General features: G+C 39.7%; 1 protein-coding gene across 2 annotated transcripts in view; it reads left to right on the forward strand.

Moving 5' to 3' along the window:
* The first annotated feature begins 544 nt into the window (after positions 1 to 544).
* dok4 (docking protein 4) overlaps positions 545 to 12,691 on the forward strand; it is a 58,920-nt gene continuing 46,773 nt past the window's right edge. For both annotated transcript variants that reach the window (XM_018672105.2, XM_018672104.2), the window contains exon 1: positions 545 to 948. The gene's annotated coding sequence lies outside the window, so the exon portion shown is untranslated. The remainder of the gene's footprint in view (positions 949 to 12,691) is intronic.

The raw sequence follows: 12,691 nt of genomic DNA on the forward strand, positions 1-12,691 counted from the left end.
TATGGTTTGTTCACTACTATTGCACTGACCTAAACTGCATTTTATCCTCATCATCATACACCACCTCTGATTATTTCAGCAGCCAAGCTATATGTCTGTATTTTTTAATATATGACACTTACTCTCAATATCCACTTTTTCACTGTGATATTGCTCCTTTCAATTTTGAATCCTAATGGACATAATCTGGAAAAAAAGACGGACTTGCAAGGTCTCAAGGCAATAAAATGGAAATAGTTGTGTTTGCATTGAGACCATGTGGCAGGAATCTCAGAGGTCAGCACTGTTCAGTGCACATCTGTGCTTGGGGTGTTAATATAAAAACATGATGATTATGCAAGAGGGACAGACAAACAGGCTTACTACCACTCAAGCCACTCTCACTTTACCCTGCTGGATCATGAGGGAATGTGGTAACAGCCCTGTTGCAAAGTGTATCCGTGATAGATCAATTTGTCATTTAAAAATGTTGGGCAGAAGCGGCTGGCTTTTCGAAGTACTACGGTAGAAGGCGGGTCCTGTTGGCGCATGGCTGGCCGGCTGGGCGTGTTTTGTCTCTGTGTATGTCGAGGTTCTTGTCCACCCCTGCACGGCACGGTTCAGCCCAGCACAGCTCCGGGAGGAGCGTCGCAGATAGGCAGGGAGAGGGAGGGACGGCGAACCGCATCAGCTCTGCCATTGCGCACAAAACAAACCATCGGTGTGTCAACAGACGACTACCGACGTTCTCCGCCTTCTGGTTCGGTTGGATTTACTGAGGCGTCTGCTGCAGCTGCAAGGAGGCAGACTACAGGCGGTGGAGCCACTGCATCAGGAAGGTCAGGAGCGGAGGACTCAATCAGCGGAGGCAGGCAGGAACAGGGACCCCGTCCGAAACACCAGGACCCGCCCGGCCGCAGCTTCCCCCCGCTGCGCACGAGCTCATTGACTGTCACAGCTGTCAACCAGGTAACAACCGCAGGGAGCTGGAGCATGTCTGTGCTAGAGTTTCTGTTGATCCTGACAGTTCCATAATACTGCTGTTGAGTTGCGACTTTATTCTACCTTTACTAAATCATTAGTCTGACGTTTTAATGCAGTTTTTTTGGTATTCTACTGTCACACCATCTCATGTGCACCATTTAGGTTTTTAAGTAGCAGTGATATCACAATTCAAGAAGAAAATCAGTTATGCCATGTTTACTCAATCAAATAAGTTGAGTAACTGCTTTTCTTTTCTTTTCCTTTTTAAAGGAAAAATGACAAATACTCCTTTACTTCAGTTCCCCAACTTCTGTCATTATTTATTATCTATTTTTATGAAAATGGAATATCTTTAGGTTTTGAACTTTAAAAACAAGCATTTTAAATATATTCACTTGAAAAATTCTGATGGGTATTTTTGATCATTTTCCAACTTTTATAGACCATAACAATATTGAGTAATAGGGAAAAAAATGCAGATTAATCAGTAATGAAAATTATCTTAGTTCCAGCACCAAATAACAAAACAAAACAATTAAAACACAACAACAAAAGTGAAAACCAAAACAGAACATCAGGCTTTTTCTTAGCAGTAAGCTCCACCATGAGGCAGTATTTTCTTCCCTGTACTTCCAGTCATCAAACACCCTCAGGCTAAATTTTAGAAAGGCAGTAAGTGTCTCTCAAGTTTCCAGTATCCAAAGTCAGTCTGAAATTGTTTGAAATTTCTGTCAAACATCATGTCTCTTGATGTTATACTGATATCCTTATTGACTATGGATCAAGTTCTGGTTGCGAACTGCCATCACCTTCATTGTCTCAGGGGGAAATGACTGTTGTAGCAATGACTCCCTCTGGGTTCTCATCCCTCCCTGGGTGCTTCATTAACAGAGTCCATTTGTGTGGTTGTCACTGAACAAAGTCATCAGTATTTGTTGGTTTGGTTTGTCTGTAGTGCAAAATTGTGAGTTTAATATTTGGTACTTTCAGTCACTCTGTATTCCTGTGTTACCCCCTGAAAAGTATTCCAGAATGTCCTCTCAAAGGGACTTCTTCCTGGCTGATGACAGAGCCCCTGTTTTAGTGCTGTTAATGAGCTGCTGGTCTCTGTTATCTCATCCTGGTAATAACTGAGAGTGATAATACTGGGGAGGAGAGGAGGGCTGGGGTGGGGAGTGGAGTGGAGGGTATTCAGGGTGAAGGATGAGTCTTGTACAGTTACCACTGGAAAGTACAGTAGTAACTAAAAAACCATTAAGAGTTATTGTTTGTGTGTGTGTGTTTGTGTGTGTGTGTGTGTGTCTCCAGCTGAATTAGGAGAGAGGGGAATACAGTAGGGAGATGGAGGGAGGATGAGGAGGATATGGGGGGGGGGGGGGGGGGTAAAGAAAGAAGGTAGAAGAGGGGGAAGAAAGACAGAGGAGAGTGAGGAAGGTATGAGGGGAAGACAGGGGAAGAGGGAGACTTCTGTCCAGTGTTTTTCCCGCTCTAATTTGATTTGACAGCAGCTCCATTGGCTCAGGCTCTGAACAAGCCTTTATGTTGTATAATTCAATTCAATTCAATTCAATTCAATTTTATTTATATAGCGCCATATCATGACAAAAGTCGTCTCAAGGCACTTTTCATATAGAGCAGGTCTAGACCGTACTCTTTAAAATAGGTATTTACAGAGAGAGACCCAACAGATCCCACCATGAGCAGCACTAGGAGACAGTGGCAAGGAAAAACTTCCTTTAAGAGGCAGAAACCTCGAGCAGAACCGGACTCAGGGTGGGTGGCCATCTGCATACAGCATACAGTCTATGGATAAAAGTCAGTCCAAGTTGATCTACTTCTTCTCAAGTCTCTTCAGTAAAGATTAGTACATAAAATAATAAAACCTTACAAACAGTAAATGAAACCGTTTATTAACAGTGTTACCATCTGCAACTCTGTTAAGTGTCTCCTGTTTGTGCAGTTGAGAGAGAGCAGTTTGCCAGATTGACAAGTATAGTTGTTTCTTGGAAAACATTACATTTATATCAATCTTCTTGAGTCAGTCAGAGAGAAAGTGATACAGTATATTCCCCTAAAACTGCTGTGTGGCAGTCCATTTTTAAATTAACCTGGTGTTGTATTACCATTCACATTCACTGTCCTAAATTTTTATATTTCTCTTGAAATGTAATAGATCAAACCAACAGTGAATGTGTCTTACTGACCACTGTTTTGTATCAGAGCCTGATATATGTTCTTCCTCTGTGCCACAGAGCTCCATCGTTGTCCAAAAACTATAAAAAACACATCAGTGAGCCACAGTGTAGCACTGGGTGACATATTCCTTCATTACCATAAACACATACACACACTCTGTAGTTTATTTTGACTCAGTTCCACATACTCTGTTGTATTACCCACCACTACCCACTAGAGGACCAAATGTGGCTCAATGCGCACATGAAAATGGTCCTCAGCAAATGCCCTATTTCCACCTATTCGAGTCACATTTGGTCGTCCGCTGTTTTGGGAAATTATCATCGGTGCAGAGTAGAAGTGCTATATGCAGCAAAGCTTCTAGTTTAACGACACTTCCTATAGAATCCAGGTCATGTAGCTATTTCAGCTATTTCAGCTAAGTTCATTTGTTTATTTTATTACTTTATCTTAGTATTTCATGTCTTTAACGAAATAGCATTTTTTCTGTCTTGTCATGTAGCTTGCTAGCATAGTGTAACTGTGTTAACAGTGTTTCTGATGCTTTATCAATTCCAAAGTTTTTTAGTTTTTTAGCTTTTCTAGCTTTAAAACTGCAATTTACTGAACCTTTTGAGTAATGAAACCACTTTGAACCCACTAAAGATTTATAACCTCACGGTGAGCTTGGAGCTTAGATCCACAGATAGGGCAAGAGAGTCAGAAAGTATTGAGGAGATGGACTAACACATTGTTGGTTTTGGTCTTTTCATGGGATTCATTGACAGCAAGAGAAAACTGATAAAATCAGACTTTTCTATTAAAGCATGAAAAGTGGAAATAAAAACCTCAAACTGACAAGGCTCCTTCAGGGTGTAAAATGTGAGACAGTTCAGGATCAGAATATTGTCACTATAATAACCCCCATGACCAAAATCAAAGAACATGACTGGTGTGCTCAGTCACCTGCCTGTGATGATACGTTACAAGTGTGTGTTTGTCTTGTCCTCCACACTATTATTTCAGCTTATTACAACTTACAGCCTGTTTTTACATGCAGACAAAGCAACAGTTAGACTTAATGGCAGAGCTCTGGTTTATGATGCTTGCCAGACTTGTGTCAGCACCCACACAAATCCGCGCACATGCTCAGTGAAGTCTAACAAGAGCTGTATGTATGTGACAATTTGGTTCTGTCTTCTATATCACCTTACATTCAGCTGCTTTAGGTTCAGTGTCTCTTTAGTGAGAATAACTTATATGAGTATCTGACTGCATGTACATTGCACATATGCTGTTCCTGGCAGCAGGGAGGCAACACACACCTGCAGGTGGATTACTGGAGGTCAAGAGTAAACACTGAGGAGGCATGAATGTGGAGAGGACAGCAGATGAGGGAATGACAGAATAATGTGACAGAAGATCATATAGCACCCTGTGGGTGTCATATGTCAACTGTCACAGCAGTGTGCACTGTCCACCCTCCCAGCTGCAATTCATCTTCCTCATGGAAATGGAACTGGATGCTGAAAACTGATTTGAGCTCAGTCTAGTGAAATAAATGTAATTTTCAATTCACATTCATTAGTTTTGGAAAGAAACTCAAAAATCTGATAACGTGTATGTTACTGACAGAAGTAAAGAAAAAACCATGACAGGGTTGGACAAGAAGACTAAAAGCTCTTTGATGATCATTGTCATCAAATCCGACAACGATAGATGTAAGTATGGATATTTTATTAATAAATTAGTCCATGGTATATTTTAGTGCGTGCTCATTTCTGATTTCTTTGTCTTGATTGATAGGATGACAGCTGGACTATGGGCTTATTCATTTTGGTTGTTATTCTGAGATTAATAATGTGGGATTAAGACAATTTATTAAAAATTGTGATTTGAGTGAACTTGGAAGGGTAAGAGGTCCATAATGTTGATAATTTGATAAATTCATTTTACTATCAAGCTCAAAAATGCAATGTGTATGATTAGACTTTATCTTCATATCATTTATTTTCATATTCAGCTTTAGGGCTGCATGCACTAATCAATATTTTTACAGGAACAACAGATCAAATGAGTTTGTGTAATGTGAAAGGTGTTGCTCATAGTGACAAATCTATAGAGAAATATCACCAACTCTTCAGTTCTATAAAAGCTAAACCCTCCAGATCACAATATATTCACTATTAGAAGTGCTAAACAATGATTGATGTCCTCAATGTGATTTTGTTTTTGGAAAGGGGAAAAACTCTCCAACATTTAACCATGACTAGCTCGAAAGCTACAAAGCCAGCCTGAATATGGCTAAAACCTGAAATGATTGCATGAGAGTTTGTGGGTCACAGCTGTATAGATGATGGACCCTGGTTAGAACTGGCCAAGGCAACACTATGATTGGGCAGTCTGCGTTGCAGGGGTGGGACAAAAGGTCATTTTAGGTCTGAAAAGATAATTCATGGGTCTGCCTTGAGAGTTTGTGGATCACAGACTTCTTCATACCTTCGACCTGGGCTTGTTCAGTCACCTTCTTAATGCTACAAGTACAATCCTGGACAATATGTAAGGAAAATTAATGTGTGATGAAGCACAGTGACTTAATTAAATGAATGAGTTGGTGGTTTTGTGTGAATGGGTCATAATCAGTACAGGCAGCTTCAAGTGCAGCAGCTGGAACACCAGCATCATTGTGTGTGTGTGTGTGTGTGTGTGTGTGTGTGTGTGTGTGTGTGTGAGTGTGTGAGTGAGAGAGAGAGAGAGAGAGAGAGAGAGAGAGAGTGTCTTAGAGTCATGGGTACGGCCTATTTTCCGTGTCTGGGGACTGGAGCTTGGAGCAAAGGATTGTGGGTGCAGTCTGGTTCTGGTTGACTTGCCTTGACAGTGAGCAAGAGAGTAAAAGAGTAAGAGAGAGAGAGAGAGAGAGAGAGAGAGAGAGAGAGAGAGAGAGAGAGAGATGGCCTATAATTAGTGCTCAAAGCCAACTGACTGCCACATTCCACATCTGTAAATGACAGAGTACAGGATGGACTCTCTCTCTCTGTCTCTCTCTCTCTCTCTCTCTGTGCCTGTTTATGTCTCTTGCCCTCCTGCTCTAGTTTGTTCAGACAGTCTCTATTTTTTTCCGCATCATAGCTTCCAAACCTCCCGAGGAGCGAGGAGATGAAGACAGTGGTCCTCATTCTCTGCCTTTATCCCTGCTTGTCCTCTCCTCTCCTCCTCCTTCTGTGATGTTTATCCCTTCATTGTATTAAGTAAATGAGTTGAGAATTTAGGTTTGAAAAAAAAAAAAATCTTTTCCTGATTTTGAGCTGTCTAGGGTATACAATTCAGGATTCTACTCCATGAATCCAGCAGTCAAGTGAGCTCTCTTTGAGGCCAGGGAAGATAAATGAATGCATCAGGTTCAGTGAAGTGCTGTGTGACCTGCTGCCTCCAGAATCTGATTTCCCCACATGGATGGATGTAGCATTGATGATGCAGGATGGCATCACCAAAACTGTCCAATGAACAAGTGACATGTCAGTCTATATGACTTCTTGTTTACAACTCTTGGTGTGTTTGTAATAAGACAGGAGGTACACAAACCAAACTCCAGGTGTCATCAGTATTATTGAGCTTCCATAAACTGTACAAACAGATTACATACACATGAGTGTGTTTTACACAATTTCAACTTTGCAAAACTGATTCAAGAGAGGCAGAGTTAAAAATTGATACAGAATTGATACAGAATAAAACATCTGCCTCCTGTACGAAGAAAAGAGAAAAACTTTTGCTGCTCTTGAAAGTGCAAGTTCCTCTGTTTGTTCCTCCACATCTCATTTGGATCATTTGCTAAGAAAGTCTTCATAGGAGTTGTGAGACAGAGAGTGTCATGGCATACTAAAATATTAATAGTAGTTTTTAAATGAGTCTTTGCTCTCAGCTACCTGCTGAAAGGGGAATCCACCACAATTTATATGACATAAGAAACTGCTCAGCTCTGAACTTTGTGTTTTGGCACAAAGTGGCAGTGATCTAAATTACTTGTAGTGTAGTTGTCTGTAGTTGTCTGTAATGCACATTGCATCAAAAGTAAGCAGACATTATGAAGGTTACTGTATTGGTACATGAATAGTCTCAGTTTGTAATGAATTAACTTTTAAGGTTAATTCCAATCTTATCAGATTGGCTGATAGGCCTCCCATACTGCAGCGTCCATGTGTGGTGAATAGCCATTAATGTTTTAAATCATTGATAAGAGAAGCTATATGTGTTGCATAAATGTGGCACAATAAAAGAATTCAAAAGAATTCATGAAAAGGGAAAGCTCCAGCCACTTGAAAGACATCAGTGCTCATTATTCAGGGGATTTTCTATCATAGCTGGTTTGTTCTAAATAAAAAGAAAGAGCTGAATATCGAGGTGAGTTTTGCAGCACATGTACAAGTAGTAAATGAGAAATGATTAGTCAATTAATGGATTAGTTCGTTGGCAGAAAATTAATTGCCTACAATTTTGGTAATCAATGTAGCAAGCAAAAATCAAAAAGGCCACAAGTTTTCAGCTTTCAGCTTCTAAATTGGGAGAATTTGCAGCAAGTTTTATATTGTTCTCAATTTAATATATCTTTGGAATATGTCACTTTATTTTAGGTATTTTTATAGACTGTTATTCATGCAAAAGGAAAAAAAAGCCATTTTAACACATTACCTCTGGGCCTGGGTAAATGTGATGGCCATTTAACAATCTTCTGATATTGTAACAATAAATGACTATGAAAAAATAATTCATCAGATTAATCAATAATGGAAACTAATCATTAGCTGCCGCCCCATGGAATATTCACTTTATTAGGTTTTTCTTTCTTTCTTGAATTAAAATACAAACAAATATGGGAACAAAATGCCAGGGCAATGTCAGTATAGCAGAGCTGTCCTGCTGCTGCTGAATATTAGGTTTATGAGAGATGAACTGAACTGAACTAGTACAGTTAAGTTGTGAGCCACAAACCAATACAAAAGAGAGAAGCAGATATGCTCTGTAGAGCTGAGGGAACTGCAGAGTTGGTGCTAACTCTCTGTGATATCACTACATTCAACACCTTTCACATAACCCACACTCATTTGATCCATCGTCCCTGTTCACAGGACCTTAGAGGCTCAGCAGTGCTTTGAAGACCAACTGAATCAGTCTTACTAAACTATGTGTGATGAGAGTGATTCTGAAATAAAGCCTGTGCTTGACTGGAGGCCAGTGAAGAGAGCACAGTGTTGAGGTGATGAGGGACCTATGGCTAAAGTGTGCCAGCAGCACTGCAGTAGCATTCTGTCCCAGCAGGAGCAGGTCATCAGAGCAGGGATGTACTGTTGTGCAGACAAGCTTCATACAAAGGGAACAAAAACAACAGTTAGTTCTGGAACAATATGAAATGAAATAAACCTTCACAACAGCTGTAGCATGATTACCTGTATAAAAGGCTGCATTAACAGTGTGCCCTGTATTTGTCAAACTTCTCAGAATTACACTACAGAATGCTTTGAAAAGGAGAATAGTGAGGAATGAAAAAGTTTTTTCCTGAAAGTGAACAATAAGACACATTGTCAACGGGCTTGCTTCTGCTGATTGCACAATGTAAAATTAACTCTCAAGTGATAACATGATTAATCATTTGAATAAAGAGAAACAGCAAATCAGACACAACGATTTATCCTACATTTCCCACGTTGTTCATACTCTTAAGTGAATGTGATTATGTTATTCTGCAAAAAACATACTGTATGTGATTTTAACTTTTTAGTTCATAAACTCATTAGTTTAATAAAATTATTTATTATTTAATTATTTCAAACAAAAAAGTGCCCACTTCATTCTTGTTGTTTGCAAAATGGTGGTGTAACATCCTGACAAAAGTACAAATGCAACTAGTAAGTTAAAAACTGATCTGAATATGTGTTTTGGTTTCTGATAAATCAAATACAAAGAAACAGATCACTTTGATGGGTGTAATAGAAAAGTTCAAATCTAGCATGTAGCACCACAGTAAATGGTAAAGGGTAATAATATGCATAATTATTGTATAAGACCAAAACCAGTAGAGCATAGCGACACAGTTCCCCCAGTTTCTTTCCTCTTTAGCTGTTTGCTCTGTGTTTCTTTCTGTATCAGACATCCATGTGTGGGCGCCATGCCCAGCTATACCTTGTTTTTTCAGTCCTGCCTTTCCAGCCCCAAAACAACTGTGTGATTACTGTCAGTGCTGTTGTCTCACGGCTTGTCACACTTTGACAGTTAGTATGAGTGGGAGGGAGGGGGGCTGTGTGTATGTGATCACTGACCTTTATCTCCCAATCCTTTCACCTCCTGTGTTTTTGTGTTGTAGGGTTGAAAAGCCAGTCTCTGGAATAATTACTCTGATATTAATCTGCTTTTGTGACCATGTGTTGGTGCAAAGCTTGTTGTGAATTGTTACATTGCCATGATGAGGAATCACATGCAGAGTAGTTATAGCATAAAAGGCCTGTTGTTATTGATGAGATGCCATAGATGGATGCGTGATAAAGCAGCTGCTGCCTGTGTGTCTGAGTTTCTGTTGTAGCATGACTGCAGATAAGGAGTGGAATTTAAAGGAATGTTCAGACATTTTGGGAAATATGCTTGTTTGTCTTTTTAGTCCAGAGTCAGATTGGAAGATTAGTAACTGTTTCGTCTCCACAACCGGACGTGTTTCACCAGTCACCTTTAAACTGTTGATGGGCAATATGACAATATGAGCTGTGAAACAATAGGGATCTGTATAGTGTCCAGTATTACAGTTAGTAATCCTTTCAATGTTTTAGTAATATTTGGCCACAATTTCCTCATCTCCTATTCGGGCATCAATATAGAGTATCATTTAATTCTCTGGATTAGACAATAACAGATATTCCCATCAGATCATTTTTATGTCAAAATCATGATTTGAATTGAATTTGAATTGCAATTTTTAACTTTTGTGACTGCTTAAAAACATTTGTGGCTGTGCTTGGCATGGTTGTATCTGGTTTAAAACTGTGAAGACCACTAATACAGACCTCAAGTTTAATTCATAGAACATGATTACAAATGGGATTCCAGCAGTGGCTATGATGACAGTTACTCCAACTGAAATTGCAGACACTCATTACCACATGGTACCCACTTTCTAAAAGAAATCAATTGCCTGGTTGAATTCAGACCTCTTCACTTTTTGCACATTTTTTTTGTTTGTTGTAGATTTACTTCTAAATGAATAAAATTACAATAAAAACTAAAATCTCAGACCCTTAATTCAGTACTTCTTGGAGGCTGCTTTGGCAGCAGTTACAGCTTCCAGTCCCACAAAGTTCGTGCACCTGTACATGGGCAATTTATCACATTCGTCATTCCAGATTCTCTCAAGCTCTGTCAGAATGGATGGGAAGGGTCTGTGAACCGCCATCTTTAAGTCTCTCCACAGGACCTCTCTGTATTTGGATTGCATTCATCCTTGCTTCATCTCTGACTGGTCTTTATGAATGTAGCTGCGTAGCTAACTAACTCTGTGAAAAAGATTCCCCATTCTCAATCCGCATGCTAAATTCTCATTTGTCAACTGTTGGTGAACAATCCAGACTTATTTGAATCATTGAACAACTTCAACATTTGAGCTGTTATCCAGAGGTGTAGAGGTCGCAGATAGTCATCCATCATATCATGGGAGAAGAAAGCTGGATTTCTCAGAAATGAAGCTGAAACAGTTACTTTTTTGTAAATCAATGGCTATGACATAAACCTGTTCTGTAGTACCTTTGAATTATCCACACAACATTAACGCCCTTATCAAAAGAAATCTTTGAAATCTAGAGTGGACAAAAATATGTTCAGAACTAAAGTTCTTTCACTATCTAAAGCACAATATCTCACAGCATTTATCAACAGATATCATTGAAGATGGTTAGTCCACAATAATTTACTTACTATTCATTTGCTTTGCAAGTTTATGAAGTCCCTGTTCCATCCCAATAAAGCATCCAATAATTTAAATTGCAAGTGAGAGAGAGGGAGAGTGCAACAATTGGCTTGATGTCAGAATCAATGTGGAAGCCATTAATGATTAAGATGTTTTTGGATCAAAAAGAAATGGAAAGAAAGGTAGTCCAATAGCAAGGAAAGACAGTTTGCTGGCAATTACAATTGACAACCTCTGAAATAGTTTTTGGTCCAAAATGTCAAGCCTAGGCATGGGGCAGTTAAAATTCAAGGTTTCAAAACCACTAATATTTTCCATCATACCCTTCCTACAGTATAAGCTCATCGCCACCCATCACTCTGTGCCAAATTCACCACTGAACGCTGTCTTGAATGTATGCAACAGCTACGAGAGTTAGCATGTCTAGCATCAGTGAAATAAATACCATAGGTTTGCTACTGCGGCAGGTAACAATTAGCTAGCTTAACATCAGCTAGTCTCCCCACTAAGGTTATCTCATGGAGCCGAGAGGAGCAGAGATTGTTGAGCTGCAGGTTTGGGCTCATTTAAGGGACTTATTTAAAAAATGAAATTTATTGTTTTAACTTAACTTACACATTTACTCATATTCCAAATATTCTGTGTTGTTTAAAGACAAAATAGATTGTGTTCAATGGGAAAAAGTTGTTTTTCTCACCAGGCTTTTTAGAATAACTCTGTTATTGCAATACTGTGAAACCGTAATATTTTTGCTTAAGGTTATCATACCATCAGAATCTCATACCGGCCCATGCCCTAGTCAAGCCATGTCCTTGATAACACGTGGGGTTGTTGCCCAGATACTTGAACTTGAGCACTGCTATGTTGCTGGTATCAGTGAGATTATTTCTGTATCTGTGTGTGTGTGTGAGAGAGAGAGAGGCAGACTGATGTAGATAGAAAGAGACAGAGGAAGAGTCTCCGTCCTTTGCTTTGATCTCTCCCAGGCTTCTTTTATCTCTGGCTTTATTCTGGTGTTGTAACAGATGATACCAATGTTATCCATATGTGCACACACACACACACACACACCAACTCACATTTTTATACACACACATCCCTCTCTCAGTAGTGTGCAGCTGTTTGATGTGTAAGCACAGGATTGCTATGGAAACACTGGGAGTTAATGCCTGCTTTCCACTGTGTTCAGAATCTTTTGTTCACAAGCCCAATTATAACACACATGCACACTCACACACAGACTGAATCTTTCCAAGGAATTTACCAGGAACACCGCCTGTAAGTTAAAGTTCCGCTCCCCAGACACAACAACATCACTACAGGCACAGTCCAAGGTGGTGTATGTTCATGCTTATGTATGTGTATTTGAGTGCAGTTGGGATTCAGAAAGCTGCCTGTTACACTTTTGCCTGTAAGGTCTGCATAAATAAAACCTTTCTTTTAGTGGCTATTATCTCATCCTACCCACCTGTTTGTGTGGATAGGATGCAATAACACACACACACACAGGTGCACACGCATGCACACGTACACACACACACACACACACACACACACACACTACTGGATGGCACTACATCCTTGCCGACTGCTACAGTCTGGTGGGGA

The sequence above is a fragment of the Lates calcarifer genome, unplaced genomic scaffold (genome assembly GCF_001640805.2).
Source record: "Lates calcarifer isolate ASB-BC8 unplaced genomic scaffold, TLL_Latcal_v3 _unitig_950_quiver_259, whole genome shotgun sequence".
Classification (NCBI taxonomy): Eukaryota; Metazoa; Chordata; class Actinopteri; family Centropomidae; genus Lates; species Lates calcarifer.